The sequence below is a fragment of the Macrobrachium nipponense genome, chromosome 12 (assembly GCF_015104395.2).
Source record: "Macrobrachium nipponense isolate FS-2020 chromosome 12, ASM1510439v2, whole genome shotgun sequence".
Classification (NCBI taxonomy): domain Eukaryota; kingdom Metazoa; phylum Arthropoda; class Malacostraca; order Decapoda; family Palaemonidae; genus Macrobrachium; species Macrobrachium nipponense.
Genome location: NC_087205.1, coordinates 41,821,612 through 41,841,611, shown reverse-complemented (window position 1 = coordinate 41,841,611; position 20,000 = coordinate 41,821,612). Strand labels below are relative to the sequence as shown.

The 20,000-nt window shown below is 31.5% G+C and overlaps 1 protein-coding gene and 1 long non-coding RNA gene across 3 annotated transcripts in view; one reads left to right on the top strand and one right to left on the bottom strand.

Moving 5' to 3' along the window:
- Positions 1-20,000, bottom strand: part of LOC135224505 (zwei Ig domain protein zig-8-like) — a 102,066-nt gene that overhangs the window by 60,242 nt on the left and 21,824 nt on the right. The gene's annotated exons all lie outside the window — the stretch shown is intronic.
- Positions 772-1,580, top strand: LOC135224995 (uncharacterized). Its single transcript, XR_010316864.1, has 3 exons — positions 772-1,027; positions 1,301-1,383; positions 1,528-1,580. It is a non-coding gene; the product is annotated as an uncharacterized LOC135224995 (long non-coding RNA).

Sequence of the window (20,000 nt, the reverse complement as noted above, 5' to 3'; positions counted from 1 at the left end):
CTTCATTTTGCTGAAGGTAAGGAATTCTCAGTTGTGTTTAATGTTTGCATACGTACAATAAATTTTGTACACCTAAGTGGTTACATACTGTCCTTTAATATTAATTCTTCATTCCAGACTGCCCATCATCCTAGCCTGTTATCTGTGATAAAGCACACTGAAGTTAGGTTTGGAAGGCATCCTTATCATGAATGCTCTACACCTCCACCTCCATCTCCCACAACCTAGGTAACAGCTTTGAGACTTACTAAAAGTGGTAAGTTATGTAAGGAATTTCTAAATTAAGTTTTTATACTACATGTTATATGTGATATTAAACCACTGTATGGTGCATATTATGTATGTAACTTACTCTGCATAGAGGACTTACTGACAAAATTATTTTTTGTACATTCCAGAGTCCCCTGAATGATGTAGGCTATGGGGCCACATAAGACTTTGTCCATCCAGGGTTACATTGAACGACAACTTTAAACTAAAAGTAAGGAATTAATTAACATACATTAACTCTTTTAGTACTCTTGATATATCTACAGTAATTAACATATTGCATTCACAACTTTCTGTAGTGTATATTTTGTACACTAATTTTGTTACTTTTTCCTTCCAGAACCAACATTTTTCACACAACTCCAGGTTGTTACTAACAAATTACTACTACTACAAGTGTCATCAAGGGATAACTACAAGTAGAAGCACCATTTTTGGATGGAAAAAACCCTTCAGGAAAGTATACGTATCACATGTAACATGTAGTGTAACAAAGTATGAACAGTAAGGTTTTACATACAGTAGTATTACATACGTACATAACTTTTTTTTACAGGAATTTCCAACCAAGTTTGATTATGTACATACATGTTATAAACCACTGTACGTATGGTTACTGTATGTAACTTACTAAACATACATAACATGACTTAACTTTGATACTTTTTTGGTACATTCCAGAAAACCAGGACCCCCTCCATGATGCAGGCTATGGGGCCACATAAAACTTTGTCCAGGGTTACTACATAACATAAAGGTAAGGAATTATACATAGTAGTAAACATACATTAAGTAAGTTTTATACGTACATACTAAAAACAAGTGACCAAGATCTCTCACATGGGATAAGTGATCAAGGTCCCTCATGGAATTACGTACATACTGTACACTCCCTGCTGAACAGGGGGTGTAGACCAATCATTTACTATGCATACCAGTTGATATTAAACCACTGTATGGTGCATATTACTGTATGTAACTTACTATGCATAGAGTACTTACTGACAAAATTATTTTTTGTACATTCCAGAACCCCCTGAATGATGTAGGCTATGGGGCCACATAAGACTTTGTGCATCCAGGGTTACATAGCACGACAACTTTAAACTAAAGGTAAGGAATTAATTAACATACATTAACTAAGTTTATACATGTTATATATGTGATGTTAAACCACTGTATGGTGCATATTACTGTATGTAACTTACTATGCATAGAGTACTTACTGACATACTAATTATTTTTTGTACATTCCAGAACCCCCTGAATGATGTAGGCTATGGGGCCACATAAGACTTTGTGCATCCAGGGGTTACATAGCATGACAACTTTAAACTAAAAGTAAGGAATTAATTCACATACATTAACTTTTTTACTCTTGATATAACTCAAAGTAAGGTATTATAAACTAAAAAAAGTAAGGTAATTAATTAACATACATTAACTCTTTTACTCTTGATATCTATAATTTACATATTGCATTCAGGACTTTGTGTAGTATTTTGTACTAATTGTGTTATACTTTTACCTTCCAGAGCTACCAGACTGGGATTTTAGTGTACTCCAGGATCTACCAAATACTACGTAGTGTACAGTGCATAATATAGTGTTTAGTGTATAATCTAACCTAAGGATTAAGTGTAGTACATTGTGCTTTATAGTGTCACAAGAGTTTAATAAAGAATTATACCTTCAAGAACCATCCTTTGCCATTGAAATAACCACACTACACATCATGCAATATACTTGCATGTCACACAGGTAAGGAGTTCTCTCTAACTTTTTCTTAGTTTAAGGCATATTTCCAAGTGTCGTTCCGGCTTACGACGATTTTCGGCTTACGACGCGCCTCAAGAACGGAACCCCCGTCGTAACCCGGGACTGCCTGTATATATATATATATATATATATATATATATATATATATATATATATATAATATATATATATATATATGTATATACTTATATATGTATATATATATAAATATATATATATATATATATATATATATATATATATATAATATATATATATATATATATATAAATAAATACACACACACACACACACACATATATATATATATATATATATATATATCACATATATATATATATATATATATATATATATATAGTATATATATATATAGCTATATATATATATATTATATATATATATATATATATATATATATATATATATATATATATATATATATATATATATATATATATATATATATATATATTATATATATATATATATATAGATATATATATATATATGTATACATATATATATATATATATATGATATATCTATATATATATATATATATATATATATATATATATATATATATATATATATATATATATATATATATATATATATATATATATATATATATATATCTAATGTCTTATCGCTTGGCGATAGACTTTTTGTTTTTTCTTACGGCTGTTATCCGTAAGTAATGTTTGGTTCCTCTCATCTCCCTTGGATATCTTAGTAGAGAGGTTCTTTCTTGTCTAGAGGAGATGATTCAAACAGGCTAGTTGAACAAGTTAACAACTTTATTCTGTAACTCCATACTAGGAGATGCAGCTCGGTCGGACGACCGATATGTTTGAGATTTGGCGTGGAACTGCCATTCTAAAGCATCGCGTCGATAGCGGAACATTAGCTATCTCAGCAATTCATATAAAAACACATACGTAGTCTGCCGGCTCGGAAGTTACAAGTTTCCGGCGTAGGTTAACAGGTCAACCTCTTCCCATGGAAGTTGTTGTGCAAAGTTATCATAACATAAAAAATGTTGACAAAGCTTAGAGCTAGATCAGGCTACTGCAGACAGTGCATAGCGTAATCTAAGGTCTGCTTTGGTCACGTAGAACCCTCCTAATGCCATGACCCCAGGTCACTGGTTTATATATAATGTAATTCTTACATTAGGCTCGGTCTGCTACCTATTCAAGCCTTGAATAACAAAAAAAATTACTTTAAACATTGTTCATAGGAGCGTGCTCGTAACATACTAAGTGATTAAATGCACAAAAAGGTTCTGTTACATACCCTTGTTGACATATTCATAAACAAAGATAAATGCATGGAAAATATAGATCCATGTTTGGTGGTAATAATGATTATGTACCCAAAAATAATAAAATGGTAAAAAATCAAAACATGTATACATGATTAATATGATAACATGTAACCTGATTAAGAATAATGGTTACTAAATAATGATTATAGCATGATCATGGATAATTGTTAAAGAGTACTTGTCACTCTTTATAATAGATAAATATAATTGTATAATAGTATAACAATGTAATTCTGCAGAAATTCAATATATAGGGCTGATATTTTATTAAGGTGCCCGAAAAATACCTTTAGGAATATATAAAAGGTATAATATTGGGCTATAATGATTTATAGTGCCCTGGAGATACTTAACTGTTCAATGCAAAGGCGTGGAGTTTTCTTGTCCTACATTGTTGCCAGCATACGGACCGCTTTTCACACACACACAATTCCAGACAATTCCCTAGGCACGAACTGAAATGGCCAGGTTCAGGCGGCCCTAAACGCAAACGACTTGAGTTTAACGGGTACGTCATCCAGACGGGCCAGTACGTTCCCTTGGAGATCCTTCTGTTTACGCCTCAGCCTACGCCAAGCAAAGATGTTGACGGCAATAACCAATATGGCCGTCACGCTGAACACGGCTAGCAGAATGTAGTAGCGAAGATTTTCTCCACCTGCATAAGTCGATGACGCGTGGGTCATCTCAGCCAGTTGCGTCAGACGATGAGCTACTCGCGCGTTGTATGGGAGAGGTAGTGATGGGATGATTGTTGTAGCCCACGTGTAGTTCGCGAAATACGCCTTCTCACGTATTATCGTGTTGACCCCTCTGACGGTATATTTGTAGATGTCCCCGTACAACCATCGGCTGCTACGAAGATAGGGGCATGGGCGGTGGATGTGTCCGGACACACGACGTCGAATCCGGCCTTATCATAACGGATCCAGGAACCATTATTCATCCTGTAATTGAATTTATTACCGTAAAAGGGATAAAGTTTCCCCAGACAACCTTCGCTTGTATGAGAGAGAGAGCCGTTTAGCACTATGTCTAACTCACATGAATCCGTTGATATAGGATAGAATTCAAAAGAGTCAGCTGTACAAATTTTATTATTCATGGCTTCTGAACAGTGAGTGAGTTTTTATCTAAGTCTTTAATGACATTATATATAATGTAATTCTTACATATATTATATATTGTATAACAGTAAAGTATATCTTATATATATAAGATATATATATATATATATATATATATATATATATATATATATATATATATATATATATATATTATATATTCGCCAGGCGGATGTTTCTCTAGACCCAACTATACAATGAAGGCAGGGGAAGTACACCAACAGATCAAGGAACTCATATTTATTAAGTGGTAATGCTTCGAAGTCAACCAGCAGGCCTCATTTTCAAGCTACAAAGTAACAATATCTAATTTGTACAAGCCAATAGCCATACCATCAGTTTGCGAGTAAGAACAACAGACCATTGATATTATTTTAAGTACGCTTTTTCCTACGGATGAGTCTCTTTTTAACGGGTTCTGTAAGAACGATTTTAGGAAACTTTTAGATCTGGCGGTGACGGACACCGTTTTTGTTTTTAATGGTTGTTCTTACTCGCAAATTGATGGTATGGCTATTGACTCTCCTCTTGGACCCATCTTTGCCGGTATCTTCATGTGCTCGCTGGAAGAGCAAATGCTTGATTCTTGTCCCCTTAGTTGCCATCCACTATTTTATAAACGGTGTTTTGACGACACGTTTGCACTCTTTAGAAGTCGGTTTGACGCCGAGAGATCTTTAATTCCATCAACTCATTTCACCCTAACATCAAAGTCACCATTGAACACGAAACCAACAATCAGTTGCATTTTTAGATATCTTAATTACACGCTACTCCCAAAGCTTCTCAACTTCCGTTTTTTTAAAAAGACATTCACTGGTCTTAGTACAAATTTTTATAGTTTTTTTTTCTCTTCATCTTAAGATTAATGACTTATTAATCATGCTTCGCCGAGCCTTTGCTTTGTCTTCCAGTTGGCAAGCTTTTCACAATGAAGTCACGTTCTTGCAAAAATATTTTAACAGCAACTGCTTTCCCACCCAGTTGTTCTTTAAGCATGTCTCCAAATTTTTTAATAATATTTTTGTTTCACGTCATCCTACCCCTCACGTTCCTAAATTACCTTTCTATGCCAGCCTTCCTTTTATTCACGATACAACATTTTATAAGGAACCCCAAGCGTTAATCTCTGGTCATCTCCCTGCCATGAAAACCAAAATTATACCCACAAACCCATTCAATATCGGTAGCCTTTTCAGCTTCAAGGACCGTTTGGATCCATTGATGACCTCATGTGATATTTACAAATTTACTTGTCCCCGATGTAATCGAGGAACCTATATTGGATCGACACATAGGTTAATTAAGGTCCGAATCGACAGTCATCGAGCTGTGAGCTATAGAACTGGCACTACACTTTCGAATCCCGAATTTTCCAACATAAGGGATCATAGCGATAAATGTGCGTATTCTATTCAGTACAAGGACTTTAAGGTTTTGGGCAGAGCTTCCAATCATAAGGTTTTAGCAATTAATGAATCATTGTTTATTAGAAAAACTGGTCCCCTCACTGAACACCCATGCCACGACTACACCTCTTTACCTCTCGTGAACTGTTTATGTTTTTTGTTAGTCCTTTCTCTGTCTTCACACTTAACTATGGGTCCTTATTTGTACTTTTAACCGAGATTGTTTTATTGTACGTTACATTGTGTATTTTAATATTGTAGCTTAATTTTTTTGTACTAATTAAATGCTGTTACTTTGTAGCTTGAAAATGAGGCCTGCTGGTTGGCTTCGAAACGTTGCAGCTTAATAAATATGAGTTCCTTGACCTGTTGGTGTGCTTCTCCTGCCTTCATTTTATATATATATATATATATATATATATATTATATATATATAATATATATATATATATATATATATATTATATTATACTAATACTAAGAACATGTGATGCTCATGACTTCATTGAATAAGCGAATACCACAAGAAAATGATAGCCAGAAATCCAGGTGCTTCCATCTTTACTAAGACATCGTCAAGGAACGAATGAAATACAGTTGTAAAGAAAGTTTCCAGGTAAACAGGATAAAGAATACCAGATGTTTTATTATCATAAGGATAAAATTCAGAGATAATCCAGGATTATCGGATATCACATGGTCACAGACATAAACATAGATTTAATCATAATAGAAACTAAAACGTAGCCATACAAATTCCAAAAAACATGTATAAAACTGAATATATTAATTTTGTTGCTTATATTTATCTACAACTTTTTTCACTATGTATGCATCGTTTAAATAATCCAAGACTTAAATTTAGAACACTTCCATTATTTGACTTGATGAAACAAGATTCAATTATATTCCTTTTAACTGTGTCATTACATGAGATTAAACCTCTTGCTTGATTCTAGTTAATATGATGATCTAAATCTCTCATATGTACAAATAATGCATTCGATATTTGTCCATTTCTCACAAAATATTAGTGTTGTTTGATTCGTTGTGAAAGGGATTTTCCGGTTTGTCCGTGATATATTTTATCACACTTTTTACAAGGAATTTCTTATATGCAGCCGGGAACAACTTTCGTAGAATGTTTTATTGCTAAACTCTTAACATTCATATTACTGAGAACAACATTTATGTTAAAAAAAACTTCAGAATTCTAAGAATTTCTAAAAATCTTTCATTATACGGTAATTTTAGAATGTTATGAAATTTAAGTTTGTCATTAGTTAAATAAAATGGTTTTCTAGCTCTTTTCTGTGCCACATCTACAAAAGTCCTTGGGTATTTAAGTTTCAAGGCAATATCATAAATAACTTTAATCTCAGCGTCAATAAACTGTGGGCTACATACAAGTAAGACCCTTTAGAATATCCCAGAAAAAACAGAGAATTTAACGATTTGATAGTGATTGGAGTAATAATGAACAAAAAAGGCAATGTTAGTGGATTTCCGAAAGACTGAAAAGGTGAAATTTCTATAATTTTTATGGACAGTTACATCAAAAAATTTAATTTGCAATTTCTTTCTCCCTCTACAGGTTGTTGAGATTGATAAGGAATTCCTGGAGATTTTCGTGAAATGGTCAAATACGGAAAATATCATCCACATACCTAACCATATAACATTTTGGGGCAAAATTTTTGGTAAAAGATTTGTCTAAAAAAATTCCATGTAAATATTGCTAAGGGCAGGAGCTAAGGGATTACCCATAGGTATGACAAACTTTTCTAAAAAGAAAATTCCCCATTACAGCAAAATTTACTATCTTATAAGACTAATGAGGTTTGCCACAGTTAAAGGAATATCATGACTTTCTAATTCATACTCCAGAAATTCAAGTAAATCATCTACAGGTACTTTTGTAATTAAGAGACAATTTCAAAACTAACCATACTAAAATAAAAACTCAAAATTAAAATATTTGTTTATAAAATCAACATTGTTTTCTTACATTCGTGTTAGAAATGTTTCCTATAAAAGGTGTTAGAATTATTACAAGTCATTTAGATAAATTATACGAAACTGAGCCTATTGAACTCAGGATTGGCCTGATAGGGTTATTGATTTTGTTTGTCTTGACTAAACCATACAAATAAGGTAGGGAGGAGCATCGAAGTGTAAATTGTTTAATTCAATAGCCCAAGCCTTTTAGAATGGATTTAATTTTTTTACTAAAATGACAGTTCACTGTCTGTGTAGGATCAGACCTTAGTATCGTGTAAGTATCACTATCATTTAATAATGCCATTATTTTATTTACATATTCACTTTTATTCATTATTACCACCGCATTAAACTTATCTGCCTTTGTTACTTACACTGTTTCGTCTTTTTTAATTTTCTTAAAAGCCTGGAGATATCTTACGGGTACATTAGGGGGAGAAGGCTTGGACACAGCAACATTAACAATACATTTAAAAATATTGATGTCCTCAGGGTATATATTATGATTAAAGTTTTCCAAATAACAAAATGATTTTGAAATATCAACATAGTCCAGGTTACCATTGGAAACACCAAAGCTTAATCCACATCCCAAAGCCGCTGTCGTAGCACTATCTAATGGTTTGTCTGTTACACTAATCATGAAGTCCACGGAAATCAACTAACATTGCCTCTTTTGTTCATAATTACTCCAATCGCATCAAAATGTTAAATTCTCTGTTATTTTTTCTGGGAGGTTCTTAAGGGCTTTACATATCTGTAGCCCGGAGTTAATTGACTCTGAGATTATAAATATTTATGATATTGCCTGAAACTTAAATACCCAAGGAGTTTTGTAGATGTGACATAGAAAAGAGCTAGAAAACCATTTTATTTAACTAATGACAAACTTGATTTTACAAAGTAAGCATAACATTCTAAAATTACCGTATAATGAAAGGTTTTTAGAAATTCATAGAAATTGGAAACTTTTTAACATAAATGTTGTTTTCAGTAATATTAATCTTCAGAGTTTAGTATTAAAAAATTCTCCGAAAGATGTTCCCAGCTGCATATAAGAAATTCCTTGTAAAAAGTGTGATAAAATATATTACGGACAAACCGGAAAATCCCTTTCACAACGAATCAAACAACACTAATATTCTGTGAGAACTGGACAAATATCGAATGCATTATTCGCATGTATGAGAGATTTAGATCATCCTATTAACTGGAGTCAAGTAAGAGCTTTAATCTCATGTAATGACACAGTTAAAAAGAGTATTAATGCATCTTGTTTCATTAATTCAAATTAAGGAAGTGTTCTCAATTTGAGTCGAGGCTTATTTGAACTCGATGCATACATAATGAAAAAAGTTGTAGATAAATATTAGCAACAAAATTAATATATTCAGTTTTATACATGTTTTTTGGAATTTGTATGGCTATGTTTTAGTTTCACTTTTGTTAAAATCTATGTTTTAGTTTATGACCGTGTGATATCCGATAATCCTGGATTATCTCTTTGTTTACCTTGTAACTTTCATTCCAACTGTATTTCATTCGTTCCTTGACAATGTCTTAGTAAAGACGAAAACACTTGGATTTTTGCCTATCCTTTTCTGTGATATTGGTTTATAAATCTATATATATATATATATATATATATATATATAGATATATATATCCTATATATATAATATATATATATATATATAATATATATATATATATATATATATATATATATATATATCTATATATCATATATATATATATATATTATATATACATATATGTATATATATATATATATATATATATATATATTTTTGATATATATATATATATATATATATATATATATATAGATATATATATATATATATTATATATATATTATATATATATATAGATATATATATCTATCTATATATATCTATTTATATATGAGTCACGTCAGTTAAATATATACTACATACTCCTCTGTGTAAGCTGATAATAAGTAAATAATCTACTGTGATCCCTCGCTGTGATCATACTGTTTCAAATTTATATGTAAAATCTATTGACATTATTCTCCATATTTAACTACACTTGAATGACTTGAATTTTTATTTTTATTACTCCCACCGAATGATGACTACTAACCAAGAGAAAACTGTCATAAGGAAGATTGAGACAACTCTCTATACAATGAACTCGGCTGATCTGGGCATCTTTTAACAGTACTTGTTTAAAAGAGAGTTTTCTACTAGTAAATAAAAACAAATGATAATTACGCAAGAACATTTTTTTTAATGGCTTTGGATGTATTTATACATTAATAACGCAAGTTAAACGATGATATATAGACCGCTTGAAAATGGCCTGCATTTTATGGAACCAGTGCGTATTCAGTTAGTAATTCAATATTTATTTCATTTTAATCGGTGAATAAAACGCAACATTCTAGGAATTTTACTCTCTCTCTCTCTCTCTCTCTCTCTCTGTGATATTCAGAATAAAAATTCCCTAACACGTCAAGTTTTGAAAAGAGCTGCAACCTTGCAGTGCCATCTGCTGGCGCTCCGTCAGAACAGAGCTCATTTAGCTCACTCCGAAGTTCCTATCTCTCTCTCTCTCTCTCTCTCTCTCTCTCTCTCTCTGTGTGTGTGTGTGTGCTTTTCCCAAATGGAATATTCCCAGGCGAGAACGGCATGCACTTTCCATTTGGTAAATGAGGAGTAAAGTACTAACACGCGTGTCCACGAATTGACTAAAGTATAGTTGGCACTTGAGTGTGAAAGGCACACCGTGACCATAATTTGAAATTTATAACTTCTTTCCCCCACTCCATTAATTGTCGAAAGCTTTTTGCTCTCTGAGAGCTTCTCCTTGTGACGGTAGGGCGTTCTTACGCGCGCATATTTTGCATATATTTTACGGGTGTCGTGAGCTAAACTCCACCTCCAGGGCCTGATATATTGAGCTATATATGCACGCTAAGATTTGGCTCTACGTCGAACAAGAACGTGTTTGTTTTAACATAAACACCAGAATATTCTTTCCAAGCCTGAATTTCAGGTCATTGGACCCTGTGGGCTTGTTCCATGTGAATGGGTTCCATCTTCTGAATATAATAATAATAATAATAATAATAATAATAATAATAATAATAATAATAATAATAATAATAATAATAATAATGATAAATTTGTTTTTTTTTAACATGAACATAATCTTTGGAAGGCTGAATTTAAAGTCAATATCTCCTTGTTTGCTAGTTCCATATGAATAGGGCTCATGTTGCCAGTTCAAAATATGGACAAAGTTTTACCAGAAGGATAAATAAGTATATACAGAAATGAATATATAAACTAAGAAATAAATGGATAAACAATTAAAATACAAAGCTGGGAAAACGCGGGTTCGGCGAAGAAACATTCTTCCGGAAAATTTGCAGATCAATAGCCATAAATTAAAGCTTCAATTTTCCGGCAATGTTATTAAGAATGAAATTAGGATTGCACGGAATAATATTGTTTTATGAGTAATTGTCGCAATTCAATCTATACCCAGTCTAATCGATTTGCAATATAAATCGGATTTCAATAAATCATTATGCATTCGTGCGGGATGCACTGTCAGTGAGGGAATTATACTTCTATTGTTGCACTTATTAGAGGGTAGGGTTCAATGATGGGTGAGTAATGTACACCTACATATACATATATATATATATATATATATATATATATATATATATATATAATATATATATATATATATATATGATTAAGTACGTGAATCATTTATCACATATATCCACAGGTAAAAATTAAGAGGCGAGGTGTAGGTTCTGTTTTAAAGACCGGTTTCGACTTTATTTCCAAGCCATTGACGAAGGGTTTGTACATAGTATTAGGAATCACAAATATATATGCTACAGAGACAGTGCTGACGAACCTACATGCAACCGTTTAAGACTGCAGATCCACCCACAGGCAGGTTTCAATGCAGGAGTGGCTTCCAAAACTCATTTGGCTAAAATTCACATTATATTCTCATGGGACACTACAGATAAACGTACCCAAATTAGGAGACGACAAATCCAACCCTGACAAGTGTCAGGGAGGCGGGGTTGGAAATCTGATTAACACTGCTGGGCCCCTATGTTGACAGATATAGTAATTCTATTTCCATACATCTCTAATGCCTACCGTAAAATTTAAACAATTTACAAATTTCTTTTGATATTAAAGAATCAAGTTTATACATTCGTTGACTGACCTACGCCTCGCCCCTTATATTCCACTTGTGGATATGTGATATATATATATATATATATATATATATATAATATATATATATATATATATATATATATATATATATATATATTATATTACACATGCGGTAAAACAAACCACACAAGTCCCTCCTATAAACAGGATTATGATAAGAGTAAGGCAGAGATATCTTCGACACGTCTTTCGTATAACCCCTGGGACAATACTAATACGTGTCAGAATCAACAGGAGGCTCCTGTTTCCAACATCACCCACCCCCCCCCCCCCCCCCCGCGGAAAAAAAAAAATAAAAAAAAGGGAGGCCAGGACTAACAGTATAAGACCGTTGAGAGAGGGGGAACTAGACCTGTATGGGCATTTGGGGCACATAAAGTTATATGATACATTCCAGATAAAGTTATATGAAAGATTTCCAAAAATGAAATGCGTTTATGGGCATAACCCCATTTCATTTTTGGAGAAATCATTCTCCCAGTCTCACGTATCCCTGAAGCTTCTTACTTTTATTATATTCTCTCCATTCATTATTCTTCTCTCTCTCTCTCTCTCTCTCTCTCTCTCTCTCTCTAGTAACTTTCTCCCCTTTATTTTTCATTTATCATTCCTTATACCCTTCCGGAAAACCTTTTTGCATTATCTGCGCATTCTGTCACCCCGTGTTTGTTAAGCTGACTCCAGCAAGTCACAAATGGTAGAAGGTATTTCTGAATTATCTTATGCAGGATTTGCCAGCTGGTGGCCATTCTCTCTCTCTCTCTCTCTCTCTCTCTCTCTCTCTCTCTCTCCAAGCTTATATGCCAATGAACAAGAAAATTTATCATATAAGTACACCGTCCACTTTTAAATGTGAAACTTTCAAAGAATATGACGAGGTCTTTCCTTCATTTCTTTTGCCGTTTCGTTCACTTTGACTTGACATAGCATCATGTAACACGAAACATCATCAGATGCGTGATTATTCGTAATGACTGTGACATGCAAAGAAGAAGAGGGGGAGAGGGACTTGTTCGTGCTTGCGTGCGTGAGGGAGCGTTTGTGCGTGAGCATTTGTGTCTGTGTTTGTTCAAAGCACATATTAGCGTGGATCAAAGAGAGCTGTGTTTGCTTTGCATTTCTTTCGACTACGGGTTAAACATCCTATTCAAATTTGTGTCGTTATTGTCTCTCTCTCTCTCTCTCTCTCTCTCTCTCTCTCTCTCTCTACATATATAACACAAAGAGTTTATTTTCTTAGCTTCTATACCTAGCTCAATTTCTACTATCGTCAGTGTCTCTCTTTCTATATGCACACACACACACACACTTATAAGCAAAGCACAGAATCTAAGAGAACAAAGACACTTTCGCATATATATATATATATATATATTATATATATATATATATATATATATATATATATATATATATATATATATATATATATATATATATATATATATATGTTATGTATTATATATATATATATATGGGAGAGAGTCTTTGTTTTCTTAAATTTTGCACTTTCCTTAATCTCTCTCTTTCTCTCTCTCTTCTCTCTCTCTCTCTCCTCTCTCTCTCTCTCTCTAGATACACAAGAATATGTTTTCTCAGCGTCTTCACTTTGTTCTTTAATATCTGCATTATATTTCCCCTTGAGGGAAATTTACTTGTTAGTGCAAATTCTAATTTTTATAAATTTTTGGCCATGTTTAGTTTGTCTTTATATTGTCTTAAACTGTCCACTTCATTTTTCTCTATTTGTTTTGTAAAGGCAAATGTTCTAATTTTTAAAAAGCTTATTCGTTCAATTTCCTTAATTGCTGACATTTAGTATTCTGCTTCTAAAGACCTTGCCTTGTAAAATTCTTCAATATTATCTTCACATTCTTTCAATTTCCTATATTAAGCTTAGTCATTCAATTTTCTTGAATGCTGAAATTCCTTGTTCTGCTTTTATAACAGTTTCTGTTGAGTAAAATTCTATAGCGTTATTTTCGTATTTTCTGAGATTTATGCAAACAGATTTTACAGTGACCATAAACGCTTAGCAAAATTTTATGTTTCTCTTATAATTATCTTAATTGCTTTCAGGCGTTATTCGTCTCTTAATTATTGCTATAAATACTACCATTGAATTACACAGCAACTGAAAAACAATCTTCTTTATTAATTAATTTCTCCAGTATCTCTCTCTCTCTCTCTCTCTCTCTCTCTCTCTCTCTCTCTCTCTCTCTCTCTCTCTCTTTCTTTAACAAACAATGCACCAGTACACAAAAGAAACGCTAATTATGTTTGTTTGATTAAAAGAGTATAATTGCTTATACACTATTCTTGGTAAATTATTTTAATTATATATAAGCGAATACTCTATCTCTCACTTCATACATTAATTATTATTTGAAACTTTAAGCTGTATATTTGTATTTGTATGATACTCTTTTAATCTACAAATAACTTCCAATAACAATAATTCTATGTATAATAAACTACCTATTCTATATATGTTACGGCTATATATAATAATTTACTTATTTAATTTTCTTGCTACTAACACTAATAATAATTTAGATGGTAATAATGAAAGTTTTTGATACAAGTATATATCTGTAAGGGATCACACAATCTAGAAACATATTGTTCTCTATAAGATAAGTACATCCTTATATATATATATATATATATATATATATATATATATATATATATATATATATATATATATAAATATATTCCAGTCAAGTGCAACAATAAGCTGGAGATTCACACTTCCTTCATTGCTTCCTACATTTCGTGATTAATAACCACATTATCAGGGAATTCCACGGAAAATTTAATAAATTAATGTAAATACTGATGGGCTATAACAGAAACAATGATATAGAGGCAGTTTCCTTCATAGCTCATTACTATTTGTACCTCTGATCCTCTTGATTTTTTATATGTTGTTTTTTCTATATATTTTTCATTTTACTGTCGAATCTGCCCGATTTGTGTGAATATGATATATATTATATATATATATATATATATATATTATATATATATCATAATTATACATATATATATATATATATATATATATATATATATAGAGGAATACTTATATACCTAATATATGTATAGTATATATACACACATATATATATATATATCATATATATATACATATATATACGTATATATACTATATATATATATATATATATATATATATATATATATATATATATATATATATATATACTATATATCTATATATATATATATATATATATATATATAATATATATATATATATATATAAATATATATATATTATTCATTACACATTCTAAAGTATATGTTTTAAAAGTAGTAAAAAATAATGCATGAATACCTATAAAACTTATAAGTACTTCTCTGTTAGGTAGAAATTTTTTTTATATAAAAGGCTTAAAAAATTTGTTTTATAACCTTTCATAATGCTATGTCGTGATATCTGAAACTCTATATATCTAATATTAACCTTGATTTATAAAACACGTAACAGATCTTTCTTTTTCTATATAAATATTCTTAGTAGCTTATTGGATATTGTCATCTCTCTCTCTCTCTCTCTCTCTCTCTCTCTCTCTCTCTCTTTACAGACTCGATAGCCTTAATGCATAAGTGATAAGAGAATATCACGTATATTCGTCTATGTTTATGCTATGAAGGGATACTAGTGGCGCCATCTATTGATAGTTTTGCGAACTACTGACTGGTTAGAGTTGCCAGATACCGTTTGGAGCTTCTAATTGCTAGGTAATTGATTATTTTGTCTGCACGCTTTTAAAATCTGTCAAAAGCAGTATCATATACACTGTACATTTTCTCTTACTTGTTCACTCTTCCTCTGGCATGTTCTCTCTCTCTCTCTCTCTCTCTCTCTCTCCTCTCTCTCTCTCATTTTGTTCTTAAGGTGAAAGTGTAAAAAAAAATCAATGCATTGCATAAGAACGCATTACACAAATAACTCTCTCTCTCTCTCTCTCTCTCTCTCTCTCTCTCTCTCTCTCTTGTCATAGTACTTATTACAAATGCGTAGTTTTAACTGCTAAAAAAATCCTCAGCAGTCATATTCGACTCTCTCTCTCTCTCTCTCTCTCTCTCTCTCTCTCTCTCTCTCTCTCTTTCTCTCCTTGAGTGGGCTAATCAGTTTCCAAATCTCCATAGGCTTATAAACGAGACAAGCTAATCGCAGAGCCATCTGGCGTCGATCCATAGAAGCAGACATTGTGCCGCTCCCATTAACCCACCTTCACAAAAGGAGACAATTTCCCTTGACAAATCACGCATTGGTATCCAATGGCCCTCCTATTGATCGTAAGCAGGACATGAGTAGTGTTCCCCAAATTTGTAGGGACCCCCTTATACGGTGTACCTCTAAGGATCTGGGTGCAGAAGGAAGTAAAGGTTTTGGCTTTTTCAGTTTCAAGTTTGCATTGCTTTCATTATTGCTCTTGAACTTCTTTAATTTTGCCATTTTGGTTTTTCAGTCTCTTGTTCAGGAACTATTCCTTTTGGTTAGGGTTTAAAAATGTAACTCAGTTGTGTGATAACAATAATGACAACAAATACAACAGCAACTCCAATCATAATAATAATAATAATAATAATAATAATAATAATAATAATAATAATAATAATAATCTTTGTTGTTCAGTTTCTTTAATTTTGCTCTGATGTATTTTCGTTTCTAATTTGGGACCATAATCGTTCTGGCCAGTGTCAGAAAGTAAGTTACTTGAGGAATAATAATAATAATAATAATAATAATAATAATAATAATAATAATAATAATAATAATAATAATAATAATAATAATAGTCAGATAGACTACTTTGGTGAGGTTCTTTAATACGAACCTATAAAACAAGAATAAAAAAGGAAACAGATTTTTCATAATACTGACGTAAAACATTTCTCTTTATTCGTTTTGAGAAATAATATCTATAATTATATGTTTCAAGCTTCTTGAATAATAAAGAAATTGCAAAATAAAAGTAATGATTCTCACATTTAAGTTGAAGCAAAACTTGAATCTTAAAAAAAGTAAAATAAACATTTATTTGCTGAAGACGAAAGTCTCTCTCTCTCTCTCTCTCTCTCTCTCTCTCTCTCTCTCTCTCTCTCTCTCTCTCAACACTTGCATCTTAAATAGAGTAAAATAAATTCCCTTTTAGAAACGAAAGTGCTATGTTTACTCTCTCTCTCTCTCTCTCTCTCTCTCTCTCTCTCTCTCTCTCTTTCTCTCTCTCTCATAAACAGTAGTAGCCAATCCCCAGCCCGTCAACTGAGGTAACGAGACAAGCTATCACAGAACCATCTATTGGCACTCCATCGAATCAGGTCCCAATCGCAACTATATAACTTATGGATCGATGCGTTATTACGCTTTCTTGTACAGCTGTGGTGTAGAATGTATAAGCGCATTTATGGTGAATAATCATAGATGAATAGGATGGGCCATAATATATATATATATATATATATATATATATATATATATATATATATATGTATATATGTATATATATATATATATATATATATATATATATATATATATATGTATTATATATATTTATATATATATGTGTGTGTGTAGGATATTTCACAATTATATATAATTTTGTATGTACTGTACATATATATTTTTTTCTTCTACTGAAGGTTGTCTTGACCGCTTACCACCATCCTGGGAAACCTTACATAAAATCATATTAGTTTTTCTCCTGACTGAACGCCGAGTTAATCTATGACGTCACTGACGAATAAGAAAATAAGAATAATTATTCTCATAACCTCAGCATTGAAAAGGGCTTTCACTGTGATAAATAACAGTTTGAATAATTCAGTAACGCTTCTTAATAATAATCAGGATTATTTTTTGATGTTGCATAAAAATAAGGATTAATCTCTCAATATATATGCTTATAATATTATTTATTCTCATATCTCCATTACAATTAATTATACTAATTTAGTTATTATCAAAGTACATGAATTGGTCTGTTTTGTCGTCAATATGAATAATCTTTCTACCAATGAGAGTTGCTCTCTGGATACATACATATACATAACCTTATAAGTGACTTGAGTTTCATCATAATTTTGAATTCAATTTCATTATACCACCTATGCTTCAAGGAAATTCGTATACATAAATACACACATATACATACATACATACATGCATACATACATACATACATACATACATACATACATACATATATGTGAGATATATTTCACTGGAACACCCCAAAAAATTTGAACGTGCTTCAGAAGTGCTAATGGAACTCACACTTCAAGTGATTGCACACCACTTTGAAGGGAAAGTAATTACTACAAAACTATAGAGAATTCTGTAGAATATTTTGTATATTAGAAATGTTAGGTATCATGCTGCTGTACAATGAAAAAATGTAGAGAATTTTGTAGAATTTTTTGTATTTCAGAAATGAATTTTATGGAAGTTATCACGTTGCTGTACACTAAATTTGGCGATTTTAACACACACTCAGACACGCACACACACACACACAGATATATATATATATATATATATATATATATATATATATATATATATATATATATATATATATATATATATATATATATATATATATATATATATATATATATATATATATATATATATAGTCTGTGAGTGTATGTGTGTATAATACCTGCATTTTTTTTATTTCAAATGTTTATTTTTTCGTCAAATTCACAATATTCTGTAATTAGGAAATAGCTTTTGTTAAACACCACTTTAAGTGATTGCAGACCAATTTGTAGAAATGGAATAACACAAGAAATGTAGAATGTTCAGTATTTCAGAAATTTATCTTATATAAGGAATTATTCCTTTATGAATGAAATTGGTGATACTATAAAAAGTTGAGAATTATGCCAAATATTTTGTATTCCAGAATTGTATTCATGAAAGGAACTAACCTGCTATACACTGAAATTGGTAGTTTTATCACAATACTTATATTTTGTCTTATAATTTTCTCTCTTTGTTCGTCAAATTTTGAGTAGTATGTATGTCAGATATGTACTCGTATTTCATGGAATGGATCGAGGTTCTACAATCAAAAAGTAGACTCAACACTACATATGTACTTTTTATTAGAATGTTCTGTCTTCATTCGTCAAATTTGACGATACGAGAGTTCCATTACAAGAATGAGACCAGGTTAAGCTTGTGATAAACATATTGTTTATTCTATGTCATTTCAAATAACATAGGTCTTCAAAAGCTATTGTCACGATAACGCATGAATGTACTTAATTAAGTAAGTTTTGCCGTAATTAATTTTCTGTGAGAAATGTACCAAATGATAAGAAATGATAAGAAATAAGTTGAAAGTTATTGAAAAACAACGATAGTTTATGTTTTACGATCCTCCGTAAGGGATAAGGCCGCCAGTGCACGACTGACGGTTCACTGCAGTATCCCTTCGGCCCCTCGCTGCCACCTCTTTTATTCGTTTTGCTGTGTCTCCGTTCATATCCGTTTTCTTCCATTTTACTTTCCGCTCACTCCTAACATTTGTATCATAGTGCGACTGCAAGATTTTCCTCTTGATACACGTTTAGAACTTTTATTACTCTAAATTTCCCTTTCGGCGCTAAATGGCGTCATCATTGGTCCCAGCGCTGGGTCTATTATTATTATTATTATTATTATTAATATTATTATTATTATATTATCATTATTATTATTATTATTTAGAGGGTGAACCCTTATCTATATGCTATATGGAACAAGTCCAACAAAGGAGCAACTCTC